This window comes from Seriola dumerili, unplaced genomic scaffold, assembly GCF_002260705.1.
Source record: "Seriola dumerili isolate Sdu_G_001 unplaced genomic scaffold, Sdu_1.0 BDQW01000149.1, whole genome shotgun sequence".
NCBI lineage: Eukaryota > Metazoa > Chordata > Actinopteri > Carangiformes > Carangidae > Seriola > Seriola dumerili.
This window is the reverse complement of record NW_019174404.1, coordinates 720,974-743,342: the sequence shown is the minus strand read 5'-3', so window position 1 is coordinate 743,342 and position 22,369 is coordinate 720,974. Positions and strand designations below refer to the sequence as shown.

The window sequence follows — 22,369 nt, the reverse complement described above, 5'->3', positions numbered from 1 at the left end:
TGTTTAGCCTTAATGAAGTGGAAAAAATAGATAACAGTATTTTCTGTGATGACACAGCGTATGAATTGATTAACACCCTTAAAGTGGCGTGTTTACATGTGCTGCGTTATCAGTAAAGTTTGAGTAGCAGAATCTATTTCCTCTGTTTAATTATTTATTTATTAATTACTGCAGCAGTTCCTGGGTGTGGAAATGTGTTTGGTCTACGAAGCCACTGGATCATCATTATCAGAGGCAGTGGTTGTAGTTAAACAACAACTCCTCCGACCTGAACAACTATCCCCTCTGATACGACCCAAAGGAGGTGTACCGGTCCTCGGTTGTCATGGTTACAATTATAAATGGTTACATGGTTCATGGTTACAGTATAAACCACTGGTTTCACATGGAAGTCGAACACCGCTCTCCTGTGTCATATTCCTGGGTTTTGTTGACCCGTCCATCCACCGCAACCACCTCCCAACACGGTATCTGTCGCTCTTCACTCCTGTCGCAATTACTACCATCCACTAGATGTCGCCTAGCAACAAAGTGGAGGACCTGAATCCGTTAAAGGTGTGAACTCAAGTCAGTTTTTCTTAGAAAATCCCTCTCGGCCAGTGTTGTTGTTGTTTTCTCATTTATTTTGAGAGTCCCTTGAGTTTAAATACCTGCACACTGAGGTCTGGACGTTCTCTAGGTCTAATCTCTCTGCTGTCTTGTGTAGGATGTGACACTTTGGCCTGTTGTTGTCGTCTGGATTGTCTTTCTTGTTGCTTTAATGTTGCATTTTTTAATAAGATCCCCCTTAAAAATAGAGATTTTAATCTCAGTAAGACTTTTAAAGCTGCACAATAATTGACTGCATGTGGTGTGAAAGGGCCGCTCCTCAGCTCTATGGAGTGTTTTAGCATCTTTCAGCTCAGTGTTTTGGTTTTAGGGCCTTCACCTTCTGCCCAGCACCAAACAGCAAACAAAAAAAAAAAGTTAGGCGATGACTTAGGATTTTGTGGAGATGAAAACAGAACTAAAAGAAAGGTGATTATTGGACTCACATCGACACGATCAGGAGAAACACTGCTCCAAATGAATGCTAACGTTGCGCTCTGTCTCCTGTCTGTTTAACAAAGAGAAGGAAATGAAGAAAAGTAGTAGAAGTGGTAGTATAGTTGCAGAAGTTGTTGTGTTTGTGTAAATACATCCCAGTTCTTTCAGTAGAACCAGAAACCACATTCACCAGATTCACCAACTAAATGAAAAGGAGAAAGTCTTTCATACCAAAGGAGAGGGGTAGCAAGTAAAGAAATGTATTCACTCTTTCTAACTATCTCTAATTGCATGTCACTGAGCGACGAACATTACCTAAGGTGTTTTGAAAGTCTTGAGGATAATTTGAAGGAATAAGACATGAATCTAGAACATCCTGTTCTACTTTTGCCTAAATAAAACGGCACAAAGTTAATTCAAGAAAATGCCTCTCTCTATTACAAATCGCACAGACAGTCACAGCCAAACAAAACCGTAGTGACAGAGAGTCCCCAGCGGCAAAGAGTACACATGCCCAATCATCTGGAATGGTAGCCTCAATGGCAGCGACACCGAGACGCTGACCTCGCTCAAATTCCCCAACGTTGTCAATATTTCAGCAGCCGATTTATAATTATCCCAGCTAGCTTACAGGACGCCACCACAGTGCAGCTCATCCTTATTACAGACACATTACATCATATATAGCTAGCTATCAGTTCAATGCATATGTCTCCTTTAAGACACAAACACACTTTCCACTCAGCGCTGTGTGACCACAAAGTTTCCTCTGCCCACTTACATCAAAGTTACATATCCCTCAATTATATAATCCCTTTGCTTGCCCCGTGGGACTCCTTTGAATAAGCCCATGGCAAGGCCTCATAGTGAAAAAATTAACTTTCAGCTTTTTCCGGGTCAACGGCAGACTGCACCCTTTGGGGGAGGCAGGGTGGGGTGAGGGGAGGTGGAGGGGGAGTAAATAAATAAATAAGCAAGGAGCACATTTAAGAGCTTATTTTCTGTAAAGTCTTTTGGGAGTATTTTATCAGACTTCCCTACTAACTCTTCTAAATTGAGTGCATTAAATCAGTTATTTTCCTTTGGAGCTGAAAGTGCAAAGGTTCTAATATCCTTAGCCGGGGAGGGAAAAAAAGCATTCTGTGCAGGCGCAAAGCCCTTTGTCTCCTTTTTTATTTTTCCCCAAAAGTTTGCCTCTATTATTACAGAAAATGTTTTTCCAGCCTCAAAGATAAGCTCTTATGAAGAACCACTGTTCTTCATATATTTCCTGCAATAAATGGAAAACATTTGTCACAGTTAACAGTCCAATGTAGTAAAGTCTTGATTTTTTTCTTTTCATGAAACGAGTCTCAGTGTGGCAACATAACAGCCCCCAGAGACCTTCTGATGTATGTGCATGAGGGATGTAACAGAGTAGTGATACACTATTTGGATATAGTAGTAATTTGGATATGGACTTGTTGCCCAGTCGACACTATTTGCCACAAACGTCACGCCCCCTTCCTCTCAGAGTCGCTGCAGTCCAATTAAAACTCGCAGACATCACACATACAATGCTTTTTCAATCGATATCAGGATCTCAGATTTCCATAGCTGATAAACATCCATTAATCTAAAGCTTTAATCCGTTCAGAACTCACATAAAAACATGTTCAGCTCTTGTAGTAATAATAATAATCGTTGTCATAATTGTCAGATTTATTGTTTTTCCTTTGGAATCAAAAGTAATCCAGTGTCTGTTATCTGAACGTCCATGTGCACAGAGCAAACAGGAAGTGCTAGTAGCTGCAGTGTGACTTTTCATCAGTTTGTTTTAATATTGTTGCCATGACGGCAAAGGTCCGGTACGCCTGCTGCTGGTGCGGCCATATCCGAGGGACACGCTACTTATGCAGTAGATTAAGTCGCACTCAGACAATAAGCGTGGTTAATCCTCAGTAACCTTTTATGAGTTTTCATCAGAGACGTTGGGAAGTGCAGGATAAACCTTCACAGATGTTGCACAGATGTTATTTTTACCTCGGTGAGCTGAAGTTGTGGACCATCGTAAAGGTGCATGTAAAATGGATAGATACTTTTAACTGTTATAAATCCAAACACAGTTATGAGTCCAGATATTTTTTTTTACAGATAAACAGAAACACGTAGCTTTGCACTGTGTTTGTTCTCGTGCCGTCCGCCGGACGTTTTACACTGTGTTTATTGGCATAATTCAGATTTTTACAAACCAATAAATACAGAGACAGGAGAAGAGCTGGGATGTTTATGTCCCGACAGAGCGTGCAGAACCAGCAAGAAACATCCTCAACACCACTGCAATCCAAAACGACAGACCTTTTTGAATCAGATGGACAGAATCACGGCGGCCTCCTCCCTCTGCTGACAGACTGTACGGAGTCAGAGTAGGAGAGGGTGGGCAGGGTTCAATTTTCTCGCTTCATCTCACAACCGGTGCTCGACTCATTCTGTGATTCCCAAAGGAGCTTTGGTATTACAAGGTTCCAGCTGACATTTTGGTCAAAATTGGTTATCCGATATTGGTAATCTGACACCGGACATTTTAAGCCCTAATTCTTATTTCAGCTGCTCATTTTCAATTTGGGTCTCACTTTCTCACCTTTTACAATAATACTTTGAAAAGCTGTTTCTTTTGGAGGGCAGAGTCATGGTCTGTGTCTGTGAAATAGGTTGAAAATATCCAGTAATAATTATAAAACATTCACAGGCTGAAGTATTCCCCCCCCCACACACATACACTTATAATAATGGCAGGACTACCCTGCATGCAGATGGGACCTCATAATTCCAAGCTCATGAATTGGTTCCACGAGGCATCTGCACACATAAACTAAAGCTGTATTCACAATGGAAAAGATAATCAAACTTTATCTGTCTGTGACACACAGAAGGCTATCTTTGCTGTTTAAACAGGAGGAAATCTGATTCTATGAGGCTTTTCATTACTGAGCGCTTTGGGTCAGGTTTGGGTTGCCAGCTAAAAAAAAAAGAAAAAGTCAGATTCCACGTGGTTTGTTCCTCTGTAATCGTCCAGGAGAGGATCAGCTCTACTTCACAAAGAGTTCAAGTCCCAAATTTTCTCTTTATGTCCAACTGCTTCCAATCTGAGCTGGCTGTAAAGAATGTATTGGTCAGAGGTTTCTTATCATCTCCACCATCAAGCTCCAGTTCACACACAGAACGGCTGGATATCAAACATTAGTCATTTATATACTGAACAACATGTGTCCCAAACCTGTCAAGTATCTGCGGCTGACACTGAAGGCTTGGTCAGTTTCCTACATCAGGAAACAAGAGGCATTTATTCCTGTTTGCTTTGTTGCACCTGCTCGGGCAATTTGCTCCATTTTTTATTTGTTACACAAAACACATGGTTGTTCAATTAACGACTATTAAAGGTTTGGATTCGAGTCACAAATCTGATGATGATGCAAAAACGACTGTAGCTTAAACACCAGTCGCTTGTGACTTCACTTGAAACTCAGTCTTTTGACCCTCAACATTCTTTCCTCTGTTGAAATATTATAGATCATGTCGGAAACACGTTCACAGCAAGTCAGCGCTTCATTTTTTCCTGCCCGTCGATATTCTCTGAATCAACCCTGCAGCAGTCCGTCACATTGCATGAGCTGGAGAGTGGAGGTGTGTTTGGCGGCTGGCCTCATACTCTGGATGATCACATTCGGATGGAAATACTTTGCTGTGGTTAAATTGTTTCCTGTGGTTGTCACGGAGATGTGAGCCGTCACCATCCGGTACCTTTGCCCCTTTTATTGTAACGACTAACGTCAAGGTGCCGATGTGGAGCTCTGGAGTGTTTTGGCATTCATAATGAGCACGACCATCCTGAGTGCATAGCTTGGTGACCTCGCATAATCCCCCCCCCCCCCCCCCCCCCCCCGCCCGACTTCATCCCAAACAGATGTGTAATCAGCCAGAACTTGAAAACACCTGAGTGGGAGTGCAGGGCCGTTTAAATATAAGCATTAATATAATAAAAAATAAAAATAAAAAAGCAGAAAACAAAAGACTTAGAAATGTGTAATCAGGTGGTAATCATTTGATTAAAAGTGCGTCTGGGGTGATAATTACTTGATTAAACATGCTTCTGAGGTGAGCGAAAAAAACATTCAGCATCAAGTGGATCAATGACTCAACCCGATTCCTGACAAACACCAAACACGCTCGAGTCTGGCCGCGTCAGTTCCGGTGAAAAACCTGTTCAAGCACAGCTGATGCATTTAATCCTCTTTATTCTTTATGGCAGACACGTTCAAATCCATCTCTATGATGTCCAGCACCTTCGTAATGAACTCAATGGTCAAAGGGCAGATTCAACCCAGCATGATGTCAAAACACTGGAGTTACTGAGGCACATAGTTTACTGTTCATATGTCTCATTATTTTAAGTTTCTACCAGTTCTACCTATTTCACTGCATGAAACCCAAATATTTTCAAAGCAGATCAGATGAAACTGTTTTTCATCTTGTTCCCATTCATGTCAGAAAAACAGTAAAACACTTTAAAATATGTTTTCATTAATAGAAAACACAGTAAATGATCAAGGCTGCTATTTATGTGACAAATGTCTCTTTAAGTAGCTTTAAAAAAAAAAAAACAATTAAAACTTCAGCTTCTGATTTTTTTTTTTTTTGCGCTTATATTTTTTTGGATGATTATTTCTATCACCCCATTCTCACCTTGATGTTTATATGAGGGATTATTACATCTAATTTTAAAATTTCAAAATAAAAGACACTGAAATCACATATTCATTAATTGTGCCATAAGAGGATTGCTGTGAGATTAATATCACTTAACAACATGTTTTTGTTTCACCCACACTTGGATCTTGATATACAGTAGTAATAGTATACAGTATAGGAACCAGCATGAGCCAATGGATCATGCAGAGCACCACAGAAAACGTATAGACCTCTGCAGATAAGAGTGCATTTCTAAATTGCTATGCAGTTAGTTGATGCCAGAAAGAAAAAAAGAGGCTTGTATCTAAAATGGATCAACTCCTATAAAGTGCAACTTTAATAAGGCTTGGTTGCAGCAGTTGATTAAAACTACTTCAGCATAACCTTTAGCTGTCTTCTCTTCCAAGTGCACATATTTGATTTGGAAACAAAACTCTTTATACACACTGAGCAAAGTAATGTGGCTCATGCTCTGCCTCGCTTCAGCTGCAGCAGCCGCAGCAGCAGCAGCAGCCGCCGCCGCAGCAGCAGCAGCTCAGCACCGCCCACACACTCATATCCACGCCAAGAGAGAGTTCACTTCCAATTCCTCTCCTGTGCTGCGTGTCGAGAGAGAGTGGACCGGTTTCCTCTCCTGCTAGTGAATAGTTAGAGTACGTCAGTCAGTCCAGAGGAGCTGTCACCTTCCCTGACAGAGTTTCATCACCGCTGGATCCATAAGAGAGTTTTTTGTCAGCAAATGCTGCTTCAGTGACGATCGTTAGCACTGCTTTCAGCTGAGAGTTTCGCTGTCATGTAGTTTCACAGCTGCTGTGGAGAATGTTGGTTGTTATGGCAGCAGATTTTAAGATGTCATCAATCCTGCAATCTGAAATCTGTCGAGCTACACTGTTCCTAACCATCGCCTTTTTGAAGTAGGTTCATTTGAAGTGGCATTATGCAGCCTGGGCCCGCAAATGAATGTCACGTAAAGTTATGACTAGCTTCTTAATTAGACGGGGAAGACTTTTTTGTAACCTGTCATTCCAGGTTTGATACTGTGTCAACAGAAATCTGAAGTTAGTGTTCAACTCAATGTGACATACATTTCGTCATCAGAGGGTGTACGCGAGGCTCCCTGCACCCCCCAGTTTGTTGTGTCCAATCGGACACTATGCTACAAGGGCACTCACTGTGCATGTGTTCCTCCAAGCGGACCGAAAAGAAGTATAATACATGACTATGACTCCACAGCTGTCCACAGCTGTCTATTTGCACATCTGCAAGAGTATAATCGAGGCCTGAGTCAAGTCTCAGTCTTATGTGTTTAAATTTGCATTTGTAACCATCTCTGTCGTGATTTTAATCAGATTTATCAGGTTGTGGCTCAAAAAATCAATGACTCTGTCGTATGTTTGATATAATCATGAAAGGTCCAACTGGCCAACACTCTGATCACAGACACCCGCAGTACAGAGAATGGTTGCTGTTATTCTCAGACCACTGCAGACTGAGCTGCATGGGGTTGTAGTTGTGCTTATTATCATGCAAAGTGCTGAACAATTACTGAGGTTCTTTCCTCAAGTCGTAACACCATCAAGTACTATTAGGAAAATGTAGTTAAAGTATCAAAAACAAAAGTACTGAATGCAGAGAAATGCCCCAAGGAGTGTTGACAATGATGTAATTATAATATTACTATTGTTAATACTGATGCAATAATGTGTAAGCACCATTTTACTGAGCAAATTTTAACTATTTTAACTATCGGTATCTATAACAATGCATCATATTTTAGAAGATCAACACACTTTTGTATGTAAAATCTTAATGTGTGTCCCTTAAACATAGAGGAGGAAAAAGAACAGTATTTACCTTTGAAATGTAAAGTGGATTTAGAGGTTAAAGTGGCATTAGATAGAAATACTCAGTTGAAGAACCTGATAGTTGTACTTAAGTAGAGCACTGGAGACTTTTATTTCTGCTTCCTGGATTACAGGAGGCCCCGCTATTCTTGTATGAACACACCTTTGATGTTTTCGAAACAGTCTAAGCATGTCGATGAAACTAATTAACTAATCATGTCACTACTGAAGAGTGTAATGAGGCAAGAGAAGGGAACGTTTATTTAAAAAAAAAAAAAAAACTTAAAATCAGTGTATTTGTTTTTGTTTGTTGTTTTAGTGTCATAAACTGTGCTAAAAATATTACAACGTTCTATACAAGTGTGAGGTTTCGTCCTATCCGGTGGTCTAAAAGCCATTTCAAGGTCTTTTCCGCCCAGCAGCAGCAGATTGGTGGAAGAGCCCCCGGTGCAGATGGAGGGTCTCAGCATGGTCATATAGAGAAGCTTTCCTGTGTGCTCCGGACCTGGCAGTCTACAGCTGGCACTTCAAACTGCTTTTGACACGGACTAGCTTGTCATTTGTGTCTGACTTCTTCTGTCTCTGCGGGTTTCGTGTATTATTCATACATGTGGGTGTCAGTGTCTGTGTATCAGTGAGTGTGTACACACAGAACAGTAGGACAGACCCCTGGCTTGTATCAGGTCAACCTGCCCCTGTCGCAGTGTCCCTCTTCCTCATTATAAAGATGCCTCTGGCTCCAAACTCATGACCAGAGAGCTAAACTGAGAAAGCTCTCCTCGAAGTGACAAGGACCACATTAATACAGTGATGCCCTCCTCTCACCAGGCCACATTAGCAGGGGAATGCTGACATCATCAGCACCGGCAGTGGCAAAAGAATAGAGTGAAAAATGGCCAAAATTCAATTTCAAAGTCACTCTTGCACAGTGACATCAGGCCCAGCCAAAGCACAAACTTATTCCATTGGATGTAGCCAAGAGATTGAAAATGATAATTTGCTCATGCAGAATGATATTGCTGTGAAAGTGTGACAGAGCATAAGGTAGCTGGAGAGAGATAGAAAGAGACGGGACTATATCTGTCAATAAACATTATCATTTCATCCTGATCTCATATGGAGCATGACGCTCTCCTAACTTAGATAAGGGGACGCCAAAAACCATTGGTGCGTCTTCTAATCTGCTGCCTTACATAATGAAACATCCACTCACCTCCTTGCTCATCACGGGTCATTTCCCAAGGAGTGTGTGACCACAGAGCTTTGCCAAGCGCTAACATCAAAGTCCTGTCTATTTTTATCTTTTGGAATGACGCCGTTAATTAGCATGCATCCACAATCAGTAATTAATGCGGAGTAGATTCTCGGCCGGTGAGGGCATCTACAGCGGGGAACAAAAATGATAACATAACTCTGTAATGACGCTGCCTTCACGAAGGCTTAAAACCATCTCACTGAACAAAGAGCTCTGTTTGCTAGTTTCAAGGTTAGTTTTTCACTCTCATTGAAAAGTTTAAAGTTTTTTTTTTTTTTCTAATTGTCTGCTGACCCGTGCCCTCCAGGTTAAAACATACATTTGGAGAGCCCTTTGTAAAAGTTATAATTGGGGCTTGGTGATGCATTCACAGCCCAGACTTGCAATCAGCGTGTTCTCGTCCCATCACCTCATCTGACCCGGGCGCATGTTCGAGCAGAGGCAGACATATACTTAACAAAACAGACAGAAAGCTCAACACGGGCAGTGACATGGAGGCGCTCTCCAGATACATGCACACACATCGTAAGATACACCCATGCATACTCAATGGTTTCTATGCGTATGTCACATTAGAGTGTTAAAGCCATTTCACACTGAGCAGGAATAGCTGTAGCTTTATAGGAGTTTATTTCCTGGTTTCAAACTAATGTAGAAGTTTGATGAAGTACAAGAAAGATCTGACTGAAAGCAAAGGCTCAACGAGAAAATCCATCAGACTCACATTAGATCCAGCAACTAGAAATCAAGCACTGCACTTTATATGCAGTACTGGGCAGTAAAACATTACTGACTAATGACTTACTTTAATGTGAGGAGGGATATGGTACCTCCGATATTATTTACATTAGCTGGCTTCCTAATGACATATGACCCTTTGCATTGAGAATGGGAGTTTTGTTTTCGTGCTGTGTACATGTCAGGGAATAAAGCTGACGGAATGTAAATACATTCAAACTCTAATACAGGGTGGCTGCTTGTTGCACTACAATAACAGAAATGGCTGCACATGTTGAATCATTCATGAAAACATGAAAACACACCCTCAGTCCCAAACTGCTCCTGATGGCCAGGTGTATTACTGTGAACATCTGTGCGTGAGTTAAATACAGAGGACATCATGTGTTGGAAGTTGGCTGAGTAATGGAGAGTAATGTAATAAGTAATATAACTAATTACTTTCGCCTGAGGAGCAATTGTTAAGTAATATAATTACTTTGTAATGACTAATGTTTAATGAGTAATTCATTCCATTTCCCCAGTGGTAACTCTGTTTATAAATCCAGTCAAACCCAGTGTTAGAGAGAGTCGGCTCCAGATTCAGCACCATGGACAGCGCATGCAGCAAAGAGGGCATAGACTGAGGGAACTGTTAGTCCATGTCAATACCCAATAATCAATACAGCCATTTTTTCTCTAATTGGACATGTGTCTAATTATTGTTATTCTTAAAGCAGTGTTTTTACTAAGCACTTGATATTCTGATTGATTAATTGATTCATGGTGGAAGAGAGGGGTTGTTTTATTTAACCTAACCTTAACCTTTATTTTCACAAACTGCTATTTCATTTAGGGCTGCAACAACCAATTATATTCATTACTGATTAATATGCTGATTATTTCCTTAATTAATCAATCAATCATTTAATCTATAAAATCTTAAATAACAGTGAAAGAAGGTCACATCTTCAGTTTGGTTTTTTGGTCTGACTAAAAGTTGAAAACTGAACTCAAGAGATGATGAGACATGGAACAATGTTCAAATGAAAAGTGTCTTTAATTTTTAACCCTTAAATCACAAACGTGCCCCTACAAGCTCAACTAGCTCTGTAGGCTGTGTTGGAAGGCGGTGTCCCCATTCTTAATCCTGTCTAATCCTGTCTACTAAACTCTAATTGGAAAATTGCATCACAAAATGGTAGAAACAAAAGGGGCAGTGAGCAGAACACCCGAGCGTTGTCCACCCTGTCGCTCTGAATTCTCCTATAGGTTTACAGTTGGGCTGACAAGGCCACGGCATATTATTCACATCATTTTCACACTCATCAAACCACTCAGCGACTCTTTATGGAAGCCTCTGTGTTCATTATGTTTCTCTACTCGTTTGCTCGGCTCGTTCCTTTAATTTGTCATCATAGAGATAGTTTTTCAGGGTGAGTCATATTAAACTAAATGCAAAAGGCAGAAAAATAATGCAGAAAGAAGCTCCTCATTCTGACAAATTATATAATCTAAGTTTAGTTGAACTTTCATGTCAAGACAAGCTGTAATAGCCTGGAGTCATGTTTATTAGCTAACCTGGTGACATTATGAGATGATAAATGACAATGTTTTGATGCATAAAAAAAAGAAGCATTTCAAAGAATAAGTTCCCTCTTTGTCACTCAAGTTTTCCAGTTGCAAGTGTTCAGAGGAGCTTTGTTTTTGTAGCTCTGCCCACTTGGGATTAACTCAAACAATAAGATTATTTCCGCCTTCAGAAAAATGTTTGTACACAAACAAATGTGTAAGAGCGCGCTCGCACACACAAACTGTAAACAGACAAACACGAGGAGGATGCCGACAGGAAGACACACACTTTTTACAGTTAAAGAATGTAATTCTCAGCCAACACTAGTAAACACAGACAGGTAGAAACTCATGCAGGCACGCAGCGCTTCTCTCAGGAAACACACAAACACACATATAGCGGTGGAAGAGTACCCAGGGGAGGTGAGGTGAAGTGGTGAGGCATCACTGAAGAGCATGTTCGGGGTTATGTCAGGGAAAGACTGAGGCGTATTTTTGTGTCGATATTCATACTTGTTATGCATACAGCAGAGAGACAAAGTGAAATGAGAATAAGACTGTGGTTGTACGTGAGAAACAAGAGACCGCGCAGTCTACAATTGTTCGATACCCACATAGTGTGTATTACAAGTGGAGAAACTTTAGCTGTGTTCATTTTGGTGTCTGTGTGTATTCGTACATGTATGTGTACTTATAAGAGAACGGAGGGGAGATAGGAGATGATGCAGAAGGTGGGGGTGGGGGGGGTAGTAGCTGTTTTGGCATGTGTGTTTAGAAAGAGAGAGGAACGATTAGGAGCTTAAATCCCTAAATTTTTTGATAGAGCGTCCTTCTGTGCTCCAATCAGTGCTGTATAGCTCCTTGTCTCTGGGGGACAGTGAGAGAAGAACAATGCAACCGAAGAAAAATATCATTAGAATAATGTGGCAAAACTCTATGGAAGAAAACAACTATACACCACAGTGAAATGTGCCAGAATGCCAGTAGAAGCAAATGCTACAACAAGGAAGCAGAGAGGTGGAGGTGAGGTAGCAAAACAGCAGCAGCAGGGAGTACACTTATACCTCTGCTTATGTATTACTGTGCATGTTTTGTATTTTTAGACGGGTGAAGCGAATCCCCGGTACAAAGCATCTGTTCTTATTTTTCCAGATAAAGGTTGCGGCGACAGCGTCCCAGTGAACCCTTCACTTGAGACGTCTGTATGTTGATGTGGTCAGAAGTTGCTGGAGCTCGGTGGTGAACAGCAGCTGTAGACGGAGACAGTCGAGCTGCAGAAGGATTTTGTTTCTCAGTCCTGGTTTTGCACACTGACAGAAACCCTGTGCTCGCTGGGGGGGGGGGGGGGTTAGGAGCGCTAAAACCTCAGTGTGGCAGGAGATCACAGAGGTCGGCTTTCAGGTGATGCCTCAGATTTTCTGGAAATCTATTTAGTGACCTAACAGGAGGCAGGACGTTCAGGATTTTTTTTTTTTTCCACATGAGCGCAGAACTGATGACCTGAACGTAGGATTTTGTTGAAAGGTTGGAAGGCCCCCTTTGAGAAACACTTAAACATGGTAAACACAACATGTGATAAGGGGTGAGAACTGGACGAACTGGGCGGCTGGAGATCATCCGGTGAATGTTGTTAAGCTTCTCACTGGCAGGATGTAGAGACTGGAGATTAACCAGTCCGATGACACAGGGAGGGTGGCATCTTTGTTATTTGCAGGAGAGAACACACCACAGTCTTGAATGTGTACTGAGGTGGTTTGCAGCCAAATGTGAGTGGGCAATGATGTTGGTTTTATATTGAAATGTGATGAGGAAAAGAGCTCTGAGTTTGAAAGTGAAAGTCTGAACTGACTGGTTCATCTTAGTGTCAATACTCACATATACTCACAAGCATTGTCACGGGAGCCAGAAGATTTAGAGATGGGATCTCTCTGCCGGGTGGAAGGCCTCCCTTTATGTGACTTGAATGAGAAGAGAAAACATCTCCTGGGCCTCCTCCTTTTCAGGAGTGGTCCAGATATGAGGCATGGGAGGAGATCACTGGGCAGATCCAGGACACACTGGTGTGATTACATCTCCCAGCAATCACCAGAGCATTCTGGGATCCCATACAGAAAATCTAGAGGAGGTGCGAGCCGCTCAGGTCGCCCTGCTGCCGTCCCAACCCCGGGCCAGACAGATGGGCGGGTGCACGGGTTGACTATGTTTTATTGCTTGACTTTTCCTTTTTTTTTAAGACTGAAAAAGCAAAATATTAAAGGTTGTAATTATTCCCGAGCTGCGTTTCTTTAAACAAGTGAATGTAAATGTCAGCAAACTATTTTCTCCGGTCCCTGCGGTGTATTCTGTGTTTTCCTCTCTCACTCACAGGCCTGCAGAGAGAATAATGTTCACTTCCAACATCCCAGACATTACAGGCAATCGACAGTAAAGGCTGCAAGTGTCAAATCCACTGTGCTCAAACAGGAGTAAGGATTCTAAAGGTCAGAGTGATAGCACCCAGACAAGAGATGAAACAAATAGCCTTGTTCCCCCAGATTGTTCTCTAACTGAGAAAATTGGCAACAATTACATCGGGACTGACATTGGGCTCTTTTGTCAAGTCTCTGGATTTACTGGCACAACACAAAAATATCTAATTCAAGAAAACACCCCCCCCCGAGTCTCTGCTTTCCCAACACAGCATTTTACTCACAAGCTGATGACATGAAGTGTATTTTTCTACCAACACTTCGGTCTATAGCAGTTTTTTTTATTTAATTTTTTTTTTGGCCCAGTCCATGTCAACATTGACGAGTAAGAGATGTAAACACCTGTTCTGCTTTGTGCTCCTGAGCAACGCATTAAGACAAGTAAGGATGAGAATTACATAATGAGAGCAGGGGATAATAGGATGTCTTGTTGACAACCAGTTGTTCTGTGGTCAGGATCATTGTCATCTTGTACGACACCCTCCTCTTGCTTCTTGGCGTGGTACAACACGGTGCAGCTGGCAGGGTGGACGTGGTTCACCATGCTGTCAGCTATGCCCTCTAACGGGCGCTGTGACCATGCTTAAGGAAAGACGACGTGTTCAGGGCCAGGTGGATCTCACTTATGTGAGTGAGCTGTGATTAATGCACATAGTAATATATCGCTGGGTGTATTCTTTCAGTTTTAAAGACTGTTTTTTTGGTATTCTTGTTTTTATTCTTGTTATTGAACCAGGGAGGCTTATAACGCAGGCCTGATGTCACCCAACCTTAAAAACAGTTCGACATTGTCAGATCTGCCATTATGCACTTTCTTGCCAAGCATTAGATGAAGTTATCCTAGCTTAGCATAAAGACAGTAACTAATCCTGACTCTGCAACATAATCCACCCACCTGCACCTTCAAAACTGACTAAAGCCCCTTTTCTACTGGTCAAAACACCCGCTAAGACCTGCGTCGGGCTTTTGTCGGGAACGGAAAAGGGTTCAGTCGGCATTCACACCCGGGTCAAATGACTCTGCAGTAGATACAGTTATTCATTGGCTCCAGCTTTGATTGGTCAGTGATGTGAACACCCAGGTGAACCTTTTTTATGTGCATGTGAAGTCTTTCAGGACACAGTCACTGTAAATACACCTGTCACCTGCACAGTGACACGGTGCTGTTACCCTAGGTACCCTCGTTCACACTCACTAATTTGCTGTAAAAAGGGTTTAATTAACACATGACAGTCCATCTGTATATTTGGCTTTTATTGGAAAGGTGTGGCATCTCACGATATTGCAAGTGTAAAGTAAGACTGTACTTCAGTAACTACATTATCTGTGTTCATTTTTATGTAAATTACCTTTGTAAAAGCAACAGAACGTATATATATATCACAGAAAACATCACACAGAAACACATCAATGTAACCTCAGTCTTCAAAACATCAAGCATTCCAGGCTCAGTTTCATCTCTGTGCTAAAATGGCAGCTACTGGATCCACCTTGTCATCCTGCGTGTGTTTGTAGATACTTTGTGTTTCCTTGTACGTTTGTGTTTTGACTTAAGAACAAACAGCTCAGTCCTAATTTAAAAGCCTGAAGGATTTGGGAACAGAACAAGTTGTTGAAGTTGTTGTTTTTTACAGATGAAGAGTCCAACCTGCCTCCCTGGTGGTATATAGACTGGGCAGTCATGGCGGACATGGTCAGGATCCAGGATGATGTTATTCTTCAGATCACGGCTTCATTCATTCTCTCCCCTCTCCAGTGGCTGACCCACTCTGGGCAGACACACATCTTCACACTTCAAATGACTGTGTAGAGAAAGAGGGAGGGGAGTTCTTTGCTGATCCCCAAGGAGGACCTCAGTCTGCCTGAAGGTGGATTCACTGTTTGTTGGGCCAGAGAGAAAGAGATTTTTTAGAGATTGCAGTGAAATAACTCCGACGCCCCAGTAGCTCACCTGGTAGAGTGTGTACCATGAGTCCTTACTGCAATGGCCGACATTCCAGTCCCTCGTCTCTCTCCCCTGGCTTTCCTCGGACAAATTATCGGAGGCTAATGTTAAGATCGAACCTGTTATTTATCCTCCTAGTTTATCCACTATCTCTTTCCTGTTGCGCTGCACAGCTTTTCATGTCTCATCTTTTGTAGCCACACCAGTGTCGTGACTCTGTGCAGCAATATCATTCAGTTCAACCTTTCCTTTAGCGCAAAGCACACAGTCTCACACAGAGCTGCTGGCATGACTGTCGACCCCGCTTTCATTTTGACAGGATGTTTGGAAGCTCTCAAGTGCATGCGATGAAAATTATGAGTAGGAGGAGGGAGTCGTAACAGTTACCTCGTACTACATTTCACGTACATGAGCAGGTAGGGAAATGGTAGAGGAAGTGCTCATTTACCTTTTATTTAAGTAGGAGTAGCAGTGGCTAGAGTAGAGTTGAGTTCTGCTGACTCATCTCCCCCATCGTGGGGATTTTCATGCTTTCAAATCTGTCGGAAAAAAAAAAGAGTGGAGTAAATAGCAGTTGACAAAACTTCCACTTACTCTCTTCTTCAGGAGCTTTTGACCGTATCGCACTGTCCTCCTCATCAGGAGGAACTTACAGTGTAGTGAATAAAAAGTAGAAACGTTTCACTCCAGGACAAGTTGAAATTTTCCAAAGTAAAGTCTCAGTAACTCAAATTTGTACTTAAGTAAATGTATTTGGTTGCTTTCTATTTCAAAATAAAAGACAGATGCTATTCTTGCTCTGTTAAATATTATTATATTGTCATGCAGTATCTCTAATTTATATCCCCATAAACTGTGTCTTCATTATCATAATATCCAATTTAGACTTTTTGGAGCCAATGATTGAAGTCCTCAGCCTTTGTCTTTTATTTCTTTTTTTTTCAAATACTGATCTACGGTAGTAATCTAATTTCATTATAATGATCATATCATCCCTCTATCATATCATTCACACCAATGAGGAGCTGAGTCTCAAATCAATTTATTATCATCTCGCACACAATAAATGTGTCTGCAAAAAAGTACAATCTCCACATTAAAAGAGTAAAGTTATTTTCTCTCCGGCAGAATGGGCTTTTGAAATTGTGAAAATAGTTTTTCAATGAGCTTTCGGGCCTCTGAGACGCTCATGCCCACACGTACTCTCATTTCTAAGAAGACAAAGAAAAATGCCCAAATTGCAGTTGCGAGGTTGTTCTGTAACAGCTGCGGAATGATATTGACTTTCCTCGGGATGGATTGGTCACTGAGGAATCTGGGAAGGAAATTAGCATTCTGCATCACGGTCAGAGTGGTCTCTTGGTTCTCCTCTAAATTTCATCATGTTTTGCTGAATCAATGATACAGAGCGAAAGGACCCCATCGCAGCATATTTGGAGGACCAATTATTGTCCAAAGAAGCCTTGCTGCAAACAAAATTTATGGTAATGTGTCTAAATAGTTGTTTTTTTTTGACTTCATGCATGCGTGGATTTACATGAGTGTGTTTGTTCTTTCACATCGATGTGTGTGTTTTGTTTTTTGTTTTTTTTTTGTGTGTGTGTGTGTGTGTGTGTGTGTGCATTTATGGGGAAAATACTGTGGTATTGTTTTGGCAACACTGCTGGAGAGGAGAGAGGGCATTATTAGAAGCTGTGAAAACAGAGACAGCAGAACAAGAAGAAGCCCCAGCAGACACAGTGACTCATCTTGGTTTAAAAGTGGTCGGGGAGGCACAGTTAGCTAATAAGGAGCTACAATATACAGTAACAAAAGCGCGGCCCCTCGGTAGTAGTGTCAAAGATTTACCAAACAATCCGAGAGCCTGTTATCCTTAATGGGATTCATCATTCTGTGTATGCAGCGAGTCGCTCAGCCGTGCAGCCGCTGATGAAGAGAAAGATGGTTTTTGTTTCGAGCTCTAGTGAACAAATCATAAACTTAAGAGAAGTCACAGACCACAACACAAATGCAGCAACTTAAATCAAGAAAAGAAACTTCACTTACGAGCTTCCATCTTGGCCACTTCAGTCAAATATCATGAGCTCAGAGCTGGAACTTGGAACTAAGAGTTTAAGAGTTTCTGCGTGGCCAATGACTTCAAGAGTCCACTGCAAGGATTCAGCTGAATGCTGCGTCGCCCTGGGAACAGCCTCTTTAACATATCCTAAGTCGTTCCACTTTAAAGTCAAGTTTACTCGTTTAGCTCAGTGTCACACACAATGTCTCAATCACATTTAGGCCCACAGCTAGAGGTTGAGATGACGATTGATTCTTTCACTTAGTCAGGTAATTTTACAAACTGTATCGGCTGGAAATGGTGTTTATGTTGTTCCAGTTTGCAACAGCAGATCATTTCTAAAAGAAGTCACAAAATACTCAACGTATCTGCAGAACTGACAGCGTATTTAATCCGTTTTCTCTAATTATATACCACATGTCCTGATGGTAAATGTTGCTTATAGCAACTAAATATCTTCTTATAGCAACTAAAGCACAACATTATTTATGGATATGTTTGTGCAGCTCAAACGCTTGATTGAAGTTTTAGGGAAAGATCATGGTCTTGGTTAAATTTGATGATCTTGCCTGAACTTTACTCACATGAAATAGAATATTTTAGCAGCCTCAACTTGTCCACATGCACAACGCCGACCCTGATCATCGAAGCCATGTAATCTCTAGACAAGAGACGTGTTTAATCTATAAAATTGTGTGTTCAAAGTTTTTGTTTTGTTCAACAGACAACCCAAATCCCAAAAACATTCATTATGCAATATAAAACATTTTTACAACAACTTTTTTTTTGGCTTGATAAATTAATCAGTAAATCAAATATTTGTTTCAGCAGCTGATAAAACTTCTCAAAAACGGAAAGAAGAAAGAAAATACAAAAATGTTTAAAAAATGGAGGAAACCTTGGTTGGCAATTCAGTTTAAAAAGAAATATCCCCGCTCTTCAGATATTCAGTGGTGCATTAGGAGCTGTGTGTGTGAAAAACACTTTTCCAAATAATGAAAAGAAAGTTACAACAATTCATACAAATCAAGAACGCGGGGGTGGGGGTGTTATAATCCAACAATGGGATTTTACTGTAGTAGGCTGAGTCCCGCACTCTGATTCTCTCTTTAGGGAACTCAACTTTAATGATGAATGAGCAGTAAAGTTCTAACTCTTGTTGTTTTTCTAGGATATTGACTTCAGAATACACTAAGCTGAGTGATGCTTACTGTATGCAAACACATAATTCATTTTATCACTGTCATCGATATCTCCGCTCTCGTCCCCGTTTTATCATCGTCATTTATTTCATGAACTCTTTCGCGGAGATAAACATCAGTTATCGAGAAGTAGATCTTATTGAGCTTCCTTTACATGATGTAACGAGAATTCGATGCTTCAAGTGGAGCCGCTCTTATAGATTTTAAAGGAAGCTTTTCCCCCTCGCTGGCAGCTGATGGCAGTGACTGATGCCCGATGGCTGGGGAGGAGCTCTGGCTTTTAGGTGGGAGGCAGGGAGACGTGAGGAGCCACATGATGAGACGAGGGGAGCTCCACTTCAGTTTCATTTAAGCAGAGAGCCGAGCAGAGGGAGAGGAGGACAAATAGGTAGTTATTTCATGTTTTGTTGGAAGGTATTCTCATCAGTCTTACCCAAAGTTGTCCACAAGTTATTTCTTAGTAGCTGCGACTGTAAATCTACATGTTTGTATGCTTGCAGGATCACGACTGCTTCCAACTCATATCCCAAAAACCGTCAACAAAAAGATCATTTGGACAGTCCCTCGCTCAGTCGGTCAAAAACGCTGCAAATTCGTCTCGGCTGCTTTTGTTTTCAGCTCCCAGAGTGAAGCCCGAGCCGCCCCGAGATCACAGGAATGAAAAGTTGATTCAGTTTTGTTTCTGAGAGACCCTCTTCCTTCAAAAATATTTCTTTAATTTCAGACTCTGCTCCTCGAGCCTAAGGAGGTGTGTTTGTGTGTGTGTGTGTGAGAGCGAGGGATGGGGGGGGGACAAACAGAAAAAGCAGGAGGGAGAACAGAGAGATAAGAGGAGAGGATGACGCGAGCAGAGAGGAAATCAGAGAAACGGAAACAAAGGGGGGGAGGGGGGGGAGCAGAGAGAGAGAGCTCAAATGGATTATTTACCTCAGTGGGATAAACAGGGAGGCATATAGGATGGAACGAATTTGAATGACAAGGCAACTGATTTCTCCTAATTGGTTTTGACTGTCTCTCTTTGAACTGCCGGTGCGCCGCGGCTCTGTTTCCAGGCAAACAGTTATCTCTTGCAATCTGGAGTGCTGCTTAATTTCTCAGACAAATATCAAACCTCTCTCCACACTGGATTAGTTGCAATTTAATAAGATTTGCACTGCAACTGCTCACCAGGGGCTTTTTTTCCTTTTCGCCTTGAAGCCGAGAAGAAGCCAAACGTGGCTTCAAGGTTCCTCTCTGCTCCACCTTTCATATCCGAACACCCACACACAGCCACCCACATATCTGCTCCCACCCGCGGTTCCACACGCTTTGCGTGAGACGAGGCGAAAGAAAAAAAGTGTTTAAATATTGTTTCTCTTAGACCAAGTGAGGGGAACTACCACAGGGGTGAGATAACGCTGGATATTTCCAATGCAAATCTGCATTTGGAGAGTTTTCTCAGAGCGAGCGAGGAATCTTGACATAAGGCAGATTCCTCCGCTTTTTTCAAGGTACCATCTCTTGATCCAAGAAAACGCTCGAGTCGAGCTGATTTGCATTGAAAACGAATGACATTATCTCACCACCCCCCCTGTTTGCTTCACATAAATATATATCAGATTTTAAGTGGAATAAATGACTTGTTGAGGAGGATATTTTTTTTGGCACACTAAGTGGTGCCTGTCAGGACCTCAGGGACGAGGAGCTCTTCACTTGAGTGGCAGATGCTTTCTCTCTATAGCATCTGCAAACATCCCAAACCCATAGCAACGAGCTTCTCGCCTTCACTGTCTGTCTAGACTTTTTTATTGACAGCTTGCTGCTAGATTAGTTGACACTCCTCTGAAAGGTTGCGAAGTCTCCTGCTGGGCACATGGCAGTCAACCCCCCCCCCCCCCCTCCCCTTAATGTAAACTTGTTTCAGTGGCGCTGTACCCCCCCACCCTTTCTGTTTTATCTGATCATCTCTGAAGTCGTGTCACCCGGGGAGAGTCACTCTGAGGTACAGTTCGAGTCGAACGGCGGCGTAGAATCCTGGCAGTCTTGTCAGTCTGTCGGGGGGGGGGGCTCCTGCCTTCATCGGGATACTGCTTCGCTCCTCGTCACTTGATTGAGCTGTGATGGAATCAAAATTGATTAAGATTTAATTACTGAAACAACTCGGCTCACAGAGAGTCTCACCGAGAAGCCGGTGACACAGAAATCCTCTTGGACATGATTTGTGAGAATCCGTCATGCAGTGGATCACCAGCTCTTCTCGTCTAAAACGAATCTCTATCTCTTTGTATAGTTTTTCAAATACTAATAGAGCAGTAAATAGTAGTGCCCTTTAATACATAAGAAAATCATCTTATTCCACCCTGTCTGACAGGATTTCACATATATTCTTTATCAGCTTCTTCCAGCTCTTCATAGTAGCTACATGTTGTTGACACCGGGTGAAATATTCAAACCCAGGACTCCATGTTTTATGTCTACACCTTCCCTCATCATTTTATAGATATTTCACCAAAATTCAACCCGACAGATTTGGTGTGTTTACAAACTAAAAAATAAATAAATAAATAAATAGATAAAGTTTGTGTGTGTTTGAACAAAGTTTGGCTGCACAGCGTGAGCTTGTGTCGACCGACTCACTATTAAGTGAGTGGACTTCTTTCTTTTTTTTTTTTTGAGGCAAGCTAGCAGCTGTATAGGATTGTCAGTGTCAGTCAGTGGGACGGTCAGACCAGCCACTTCGGTCCAGATTGAAACATGAAGTTGTGGATGGATTGCCATGACATTTGTTACAGGTATCCATGGTTTCCAGACAATGGGTCCTGGTGACTTTTGCGATCCCCCTGACCTCCAGACTCACCATGAGGTTGATATTTGTGGTTTTGGGGTGAAGTATCAACAACCATTGGACAGATTGCCTTGAAATGTGGTTCAGACATTTGTGTCCTCTTCAGGATAAACTGAAATAACTTTGATCCTCCACATGAACTTTAGCGCCCTCATCGGGTAGAAATTTCAATTTGTCCAATACTTTATGGGCAAAGACCTTTTCAATTAGCTTCAGTTCAACTGCTAAACATCAGCATGTTAGTATTATCAATGTGAGCATGTTAGCATTTAGCTCACAGCCTCACGGAGCTGCTAGCGTGGCTGTAGACTCTTGGTTTTGTTGATTTGTAGTTTATCACAGTGCAGTTTCGTGGATTCATTTACAATTCTGTATTTCAGAGATGTTGTACCTGCTGTTACTCTTAGGGCATGATATGTCGTTCACAGTAACGTGTGCTGTGTATGCGTGTTAGCCCAATCTAGATGCATGGGTGGATTTAAAACCACTACATCATTATTAAGAGTGAGTGTAAGAGCTCATAGACAGCTGGGAATATACTATCATTAACTGTCTTCAGGGGATTAAAGCTTGCATCAAATTAGTGCCGCATGAAAAACACACACACACACACACACACACACACACACACACACACACAAGTGCTGCAGCCCCTCTCTGGGCCAAGCTGAAACAAATATGACGCTTTGTTTTGACTGCAGCTGAAACACTTGAGTGTAATTTTGAACG

General features: G+C 41.8%; 1 protein-coding gene across 1 annotated transcript in view; it reads left to right on the top strand.

The window, feature by feature from the left end:
* Nucleotides 1-22,369, top strand: part of LOC111225907 (GDNF family receptor alpha-4-like) — a 127,280-nt gene that overhangs the window by 72,714 nt on the left and 32,197 nt on the right. The gene's annotated exons all lie outside the window — the stretch shown is intronic.